Here is a 9,030-nt window from a genome sequence, read left to right on the forward strand (position 1 = left end):
TTTTTAGTACCATTTCTACTTCTTCATACAAAGAAGAGTTTGATATTAGAGTCCAGATGTGATGGTTCCATTGCCACTAATGGAGAAAAGAATTATTGAAATTTTGATAGGCCTTTTCCATTTTGGGGATCTATTTATAGTTATCCTTCAAGTTTCACCTTAAACTTTCACAGAATAATCTGGATTGATTGAGTCTCTCATCAAATTTTCTGTAAGCTTTTTCCCCCTTGCCACTTTTTGTTGCTTTATGAAGTGATATTACATACATATGTATTATACACACATGTATGTTTCAAATTTTACATAGTAGTTACAACATACAAATATGCTTATTTGTATCTTTTTTCTAAACTTTTACTTTCCTTTCTATATTTTTAAAGATTCATTAATATTCTTTTCATCTTTTTCTACCTTTTATTTTTGTGTCAATGTTATATTCCCCCAATTGTTTCCCAAATGCCTTTTCTTCAAAGAAATAAACATACTACCTTACAACAGAGTTACATATTGGCAGTTAACTGAAAATGTGCATCTCATTTCAGGCTTCTAACCCAAAATTTCTTTGCCAGGATATTCGAGGCATATTTTACCCATTTCGAGTCTTCTGGAGTCATGATTAGTCATTTTTTTTTTTTACTCTTATTTAGAATTAATAGTAAGTACTAGTTCCAAGGCAGAAGAGTGGTAAGGGGTAGGCAACTGGAGTTAAGTGGCTTGGTCATGGTCATATAGGTAGGAAGTATCTTCGATCACATTTGAACCCAGGCCTTGCTCTCTATCTACTGAGTTACCTAGTTGTCCCTATGATTAGTCATTTCTTGATCATAATCCTTAAAATTTTTTTTTAAACCCTTGTACTTCAGTGTATTGTCTCATAGGTGGAAGAGCGGTAAGGGTGGGCAATGGGGGTCAAGTGACTTGCCCAGGGTCACACAGCTGGGAAGTGGCTGAGGCCGGGTTTGAGCCTAGGACCTCCTGTCTCTAGGCCTGACTCTCACTCCACTGAGCTACCCAGCTGCCCCAATCCTTAAATTTTCTACAGTTCTTTTCCTTTACAAGGCTGTAATCATGTAGATTGTTCTCCTGTTTCATATCATTTCACCTTGTATCAATTCACATTAATTTTCCAAGGTTTCTCTGAATTTTCCCTTTCATCACTTCTTTACTACATAATAAAATTCCATTGAATTCATATACTGTAATTTGTTCAGCTATTTTCCAATCCATGGATATCCCCTTTGTTTCCAATTCTTTGCTAAAATGAAAAGTGCTACTATAAGTATTTTGTTTAAATGATCCTCTCTCTCTTTTTTTTTTTTTATCTTTTTTGGGGTAATATTTAGTAATGGTATTGTTAATAAAGCAAATAAAGCAAAATAAAGTGCTAAGTTAGTGACTTTTGGGGTAGAGTTACAATCACTTTCTAGAACTGAACCAGCTCACAGACCAACCAACAGGGCCTTAGTATGACTGTCTTCCAATAGTCCTTCCAAGAATTCTCATTTTACTTTTTGCCATCTTTCTTAATATGTTGTAAAACATCAGAGTTACTTAAAATTACATTTGTCTAATTATTAATGGTTTAAAGAATTTTTTTCATATGATTGTCAATAGCTAGTCTTTATTTTTTTAAGAAGTGCCTAATTATATCCTTTGACCATTTGTCTATTATATACTTGAATCAGTGATCTTTTTATCAGATGATTTTGTTGAAAATTTTTTTCAATTGACTTTCTGTTCTAATTCTAATTGCATTTATTTTATTTAGACAAAAAACTTTTTAATTTTTATGTAATCAAATTGTCCTTTCTCCTATGATCTTTTCTATCTTGTTTAGTCAAGAACTCTCCTTTTATCAGTAGTTTTGAAGGGTATCTCCTTATTTGCTCTTCTAATTTGTTAACGAATGACCTTTTCTATTTAGGTCCCATGTCCATTTGGAGCTGATTATGATAAATGATCCAACATGTTGATTTTGATTCAATTTCTACCAGATTCTTTTCTAGTTTTCCCAGTAGTTTCCAAAGAAATCAAAGAAAGAGGGGGAAAATCTCTATATACAAAAACATATGATGTTATACAACATTTCTTTTGTTTTATATATATATATATATATATATATATATATATATATATATATATATATATATATACAGACACATACATATATGACAGTTCCTTTGCACCAGTAAGGGGATCCTTGGGTTTATCAAATAATATGTTATTGTGTTGATTTATTTCTGGATCTTTCCTACTTAATCTGTTCCACTAATCAACTTTACTATTTTTAAACCAATTCCAAATAGTTTTTTTTGTTTGTTTGTTTTTTTAACCCTTGTACTTCGGTGTATTGTCTCATAGGTGGAATGTAAGGGTGGGCAATGGGGGTCAAGTGACTTGCCCAGGGTCACACAGCTGGGAAGTGGCTGAGGCCAGGTTTGAACCTAGGACCTCCTGTCTCTAGGCCTGACTCTTACTCCACTGAGCTACCCAGCTGCCCCAGTTCCAAATAATTTTGATGATTACTGCTTTGTAACATAATTTGGAATCTGGAATTACTACATTCCCTTTCTTCTTACTTTTTTTTTATTATACCCTTTCAGATTCTTTTACTTTTTACCTTTCCAAATGAATTTGAAATTATTTTTTCTAGTTCTATAAAGTGATTCTTTGGTTGTTTGGCATAGTACTGAACCAACAAATTAACAAGGGAAACACTGTCTGTCATTTTTATAATATTAGCAGGGTCTAATCTGAGCAATTTTGTCTTCAATTATTTGAACCTGTCTATAAAATGGTGGGTTTTTTATAATTATATAGTAGCTAATAATTGATAGCATTTACATAATGCTTTAAGTTTTGCAAAGTGCTTTACAAATATTATCTCATTTTATCCTCACAACAATCAGGGGATAGTTACTATTATTATGTCCATTTTATAGACTTAGAAAGTGGAGCAAACAGAGGTTAAATAACAATACCCTTTGACTTAGCTCTACCACTACTAGGCCTATGTCCCAAAGAAATCAAAAAAGAGGAAAAAGATCTATATATACAAAAATATTTATAACTATAACTTTTTTTGTGATAGCCCAAAATTGAAAACCAAGCCATTCCTCTCCCACAAATAATTTGTGGTATGTGAATATAATGGAATGTTATTGTGACAAGAAATGAAGAAATGGACAACTTCAGAGAAAACTGAAAAAATATTTAAAAATGAGCAAAATTAGAAGAAAAATTTGTATTATAATAACATTGTTGAAGAAAAGCAACTTTGAAAGACTTTAGAACTCTGATTAATGCATTTATAAATCATGAGACCAAAAGAATGAAGATGAAACATGCCATACTCCATAATAAAAGTGCTGAGCTTAAAGTGAAGAAAGAGATATGACTATATTTTCAGATATGGCTAATGTGGGAATTTATTTGGCCAGGCTATGTAGCTATACATTGAGAAATATGTTTTTTTCTTAATTTAATCTAACATGTAGTAGGGAGGCGTAGTGGGAGGAATAGATTAATTTAAAAATTCTTTCTATATGAAAAACAAAAAATGACACACTTTTTAAAAAATAACATGGCATCCCCAATTGACAAATGACCAAGGGATATGAATAGGCAGTTTTATAGAGATTAAAATTAAATGCAAAAGGTAAGTATTACATTTTATAAAGTTTTATTAAGGGGGCAGCTGGGTAGCTCAGTGGATTGAGAGTCAGGCCTAGAGACGGGAGGTCCTAGGTTCAAATCTGGCCTCAGACACTTCCCAGCTGTGTGACCCTGGGCAAGTCACTTGACCCCCATTGCCTACCCTTACCACTCTTCTGCCTTGGAGCCAATACACAGTATTGACTCCAAGACGGAAGGTAAGGGTTTTAAAAAAAAAAAAAAAAAAAAGTTTTATTAATAATAAACTAACATTAAAAAAACTAGAGTGAAAAGGTGCTAAACTAACTTCAGCCGCCCATGTGAAGAAAAGAGAAAGAGGGAGGAGCTACAGGACTCATAAAACAGTAGCGTGACCACGCAAAAGTGGAGGCACAGAGAGATTAAAGGGAATTTTGGGAAATACTAAGGGCCTTAGGGGGGATGAAGTCCAAGGTTCAAAATCTCCATTTATATAGTTTTCAGATGAAGAAATCAAAACTATCAAAAATCATATGAAAGTGTTCTAAATCCTTCCTGATTAGAGAAATACAAATCAAAACAACTCTGAGGTACCATCTCATACCTACTGCCATACTGGCAGACTAGCCAATATGACAGTAAAAGAAAATAATAAATGTTGGAGGAGATATGGCAAAATTGGGACACTAATGCATTGCTGGTGGAGTTGTGAATTGATTCAACCATTCTGGAAGGCAATTGGAATTATGTCCAAAAGGCTTTAAAAGAATGCATGCCCTTTGATCCAGCAATGCCATTACTAGGTTTGTACCCCCAAAAAGATAATAAAAAATGGTTGTACAAAAATATTCATAGCCATGCCCTTCACAGTGGCAAAAAATTGGAAAATGAGAAGACATTCCTTGATTGGGGGATGACTGAACAAATTGTGGTACATGATGGTGATGTAATATTATTGTGCTATAAGGAATGATGAACTGCTTTATTTCTATATGAAATGGAAAGACCTACATGAACTGATGCAGAATGAGATGAGCAGAACCAGGAAAACATTGTACACAGTAATAGAAACATTGGGAACCACTCAAATATAATAGACTCTGCTACTATTAGCAATGCAATAATCCAGATACAATCCTGAGGGTCTTATGATAAAGAATGCCATCCGGATCATGAGAAAGAACTGTGGGAGTAGAAATGCAAAAGAAAACAGATCAGAAAGCTGGGTCCGGGAAGATAAAGCCAATCAAATTTGTTGGGAAGAAGAATCTTATCAGGGAAGCTAAGTCAGGGAAATGATGGTTACATCACAATGCCTCTTCTTGGTGGCAAGATCCTCATGATTTTCTTTTTTTTTTTTTTTAAACCTTACCTTCTGCCAATTGGTTCTAAGGTAGAAAAGTGGCAAGGGGTAGGCAATGGGAGTTAAGGGACTTGCCCAGGGTTACACAGCTAGGAAGCATCTGAGGCTAGATTTGAACCTAGGACCTCCTATCTCTAGGCCTGGCTCTCAGTCCACTGAACTGCCCAGCTGCCTCCATCTTAATGATTTTCTAAAGGACCTACTACCGCTTAAATGACTAGACAGATCCGGCATGTGTAATACTAAGGGAGGGAAGAAGGAAAAAAAACAAAACCAAACAAAGCAAAAACAAAACAAAAATATGGACAAATGTCAGAAATCCTCAAGCCTTTTACAAGAGAGTCCTCCTAACATGGGCAGCACTAAAGTAAAAGGTGGGAACAAACAAATAAAACAAAAATGTGGAGGAATACAAAAGCCAGAAGTTCTAATTCTTTTGTTCTTCTTTCAGAAAAACTAAGTCTCAAAGTCCCATAGTCTGGTACATGTGATTGGTGATGCTACATCTTTGAAGTTCACTGTGGATCTACTAATACAAAGAGGTGCATCAAAAACCTCAGGGAGTTGAACCTATCTAAGCAAGCAACTGCTTTTCTTTCTTTTTTTAAAAATATTTTTATTTCTTTAAATATTTCCCAATGACATTTAAATTTTATTTAACTTTTTTTTCCAGAAAAAAAGCTTTATTTTTGAAATATTGGTTACATACTGGTAAGCAGGATTGGCTATAGGAAGGAGAGATTAGAAGTGAAATTTTTTTCCACTTTACAAATTTCTTACCCTATCACTTTTTCAAACTTCCAAATAATAGTAGTAAATTAATCCAATCATATTGTAAGAAAGGAAATATTCCAAAGTTAAGAAATTCTGTGAAAGATTCCTTTGGGCTTAACATTCATTTTCAATATTTTGAATTCCAAATTCTCTGCCCCCACCCACTTGAGAAGGCAAGTGATCAATGATATATGTCAAAGCAACTCCAGACAACTAAAACTGGTTTATTCAAGTTATCCCTTGTTGCCTGCTGAAAGCTTTACCTAAAGGAGAGAGAGACCTCCAAAAATGGGCCTTGCTAAGTTATAAAGGGCCCAAGGGGATAGCTGCTTTACATCTTTCAGGGATATAGTCTTCATAAATGGGGGCCATCAGAATATCCAGGTAGGGAATATTAGTTTTCCAAAACCTAAAGAATCCCATAAGTCTCTGGGCCTCCTTCTTAGATCATATGGAAGCAAACATCAATATTTTATTCTAGGCTGTGCTTGGAATTCTTTGAGTTTTCTCCACCCATTGTATTCCTCAAAACTTGACTGAGCATGGGGGCAGCTGGGTAGCTCAGTGGAGTGAGAGTCAGGCCTAGAGACAAGAGGTCCTAGGTTCAAACCCGGCCTCAGCCACTTCCCAGCTGTGTGACCCTGGGCAAGTCACTTGACCCCCATTGCCCACCCTTACCAATCTTCCACCTATGAGACAATACACTGAAGTACAAGGGTTAAAAAAAAAAAAAAAAAAAAAAAAAAAAAAAAAAACTTGACTGAGCAGACTAGAGTGAATTTTTTTAGGTTTGATTTCCTATCCCATATTGCTCATATAAACCATCATCTGATATAGGCACTTGGCCACCACGGCCTCATTTGGGCTGGCCAACATCATGTCATCAATGTAGCAGTCTGTATGCCAATGCCCTTAATAGAGGAGGTCGATTTCAGACCTGAACAATGAACTCCTTCCCAGTTAAAAGAAAACTGCTGCCTAGTTTCAGCCACAAGAATAGAGAAAAGAGCATTGACATGGTTGACAGCCCAATACCACTCACCCTAGGCCTAATCTACAACACTACAACACTACAATCAGAAAAAGCTAGAGATAAGTATGATAACTTTGTTTAGGTCTGTCTACAGTCTATAGTCTATAGTCTACAGTAAGCTGCCAAATGCCATTTACCTTCTTCGCAAGGAACAGGATTGTTGTAAGGAGATCTGGTATGATAAATTACTCCAGCCCTTCATCTCTACTAAAGAAGAAATATCTTCCAACTCTCTAGAGAGCCAATATTATATGGTGTTCACTATGTAGGATGGTTCAGGTAACTCTAAGGGTTTCCATTTGTCCTACCCACAGTAATACATCTAGAAGCTGCTGAAGGGGCTCGCACAAATATTGATCACATAATACTCCTTCTCTCCATGGACTGCCCTCTGTAGCCTCCCTAAATGATTAAATAGAGCAGAGACTTTGGAGTATACCTTAGGTTTGGGTGAGACTGAAGAGTTCCTAAATTCCTAGGTGCTTAATTTCCCCTGTACAATTTTACAATAATTCCCATGATTACTTTCTTATCAATCCCATGTTTCAAGAGCTACACACTACACATTCTTGTAGGAATGATATCATGCCCTTCTGTCCATCCATCAAGACATCGGGAAGACTTCTGGATTTTCCTAAAATTTCTATTTATACTAACATTATTTACTAAAGCCACAACTGTCCCAACTTCCTACTCAAATTTTATGAATTGATCAGCCCATACCCAAATGGTTGGAAGATTGGGGAAACCCAATCTAAAGTCTGAAGTCATTTGAGTGGGACTTCTCTTGGAAGGTGGGATCAGACTGCCCCTGAGACATGTTGGGCATACATTGTGGCAGGACTTGGGCAGAAGGAAGCTAAACCTATCCAGTCTATCAAGTTCATTTCCTTTGCATTTTTCACTGCTTCTCTGGCAGAGCCCCATCTTAGAACTGGTTGTTGAACATTCATCTTTAAAAGGCCAGGTATAATCACACCTTAGATACCTAAGAAGGGACAAAGACCATATCCTTTCAGGAGACTCTAACAAATTTAATTTTCTCTGAAAAGGAGGTCTTCAGAGACTTCCTCCAGGTTATGGAAGTCCCAAGCTGAGTTTTTCCTTTCTAGCTCCATTAAACCACACTCTCAGGAGCCACAGAGCTCCAGGTACTCCTCAGGTTTGCTTGAACTTTTACAGCTCCCTCAGCTCTTTTTTTGGAGCAGATCTTCTCCATAGCCTTTTCTCTCAAGGGGTCATTGACCTCTTCCTAGGAGCAATGAAAAGATATGTCTGGGTTATTTAACCACCAATGGGATTTCCCTAATATTTGGGAGTTTACTTTTCTCTAGTTTCAAGGTTTCAAACCTCTGAGTCAGAAACCATAGAATGGGTTCATGACTGAGGTCCTTTTTTTCTTAATCACATCAGAAATTTTTTTTTTTCACTTACGAGGTCTCCAGCTCAAAATTTCTTATAAGCAGAGAGCTCTGTCTCTAGATGCTAAATGCACTGTTGGTTTACTTTCAGTCTGACTTGGACTATAGTCCAATTTATTCAGCAGTCAACAGCAATCCTCTGTCTGAGAGGAAGCCTGCTCCCTGCCCCACTGAAAGGACCCTCCTTTCAAGATCAGGAAAGCATCTACCTACCTTTCTATTTTGACTACTGAGCCATTAAATTCCTAAACCTCATCTAAACAAATATTTTTCTGATCATTTTTTCAGTACATACTTTCCCCCTTGGATTTCATATAGTACTTTCTTTTGTAATCCTGTATACTATACAGTGTATAGTTTCATGATTTTTTCCCCTGTGACTATGATTGCAGACACCTACATATTAATTTTTTAAACCCCTCCCTCCATCTTAGAATCAATAATATGTACTGGTTCCAAAGCAGAAGAGCAGTAAGGGTTGACTTGCCCAGGGTCCCACAGCTAGGAAGTGTTCAGGTCAAACTTGAACCCAGGACCTTCTATGTCCAGGCCTGGTTCTCAATTCCCTGAGCCACCTGGCTGCCCCATCTAATATGACTTTTAAAAATCTCTCTTCCATCTACTAGCTTCAGTGTTCTGCAAAGAGCAGATGTTTTAATAGCCAGTCTGTAAACATTTATTGAGCACCTACCAAGTAACTGGCACTATGCTAGAAGCTGAGGATACAAAGAAAGGTGAGAGTAGGTGGCTCAGTAAATAGAGACCCAGGCCAGGAGACAAGAGATCCTGGTTTTGAATATAGCCTT

The sequence above is a fragment of the Gracilinanus agilis genome, chromosome 3 (assembly GCF_016433145.1).
Source record: "Gracilinanus agilis isolate LMUSP501 chromosome 3, AgileGrace, whole genome shotgun sequence".
Lineage (NCBI taxonomy): Eukaryota > Metazoa > Chordata > Mammalia > Didelphimorphia > Didelphidae > Gracilinanus > Gracilinanus agilis.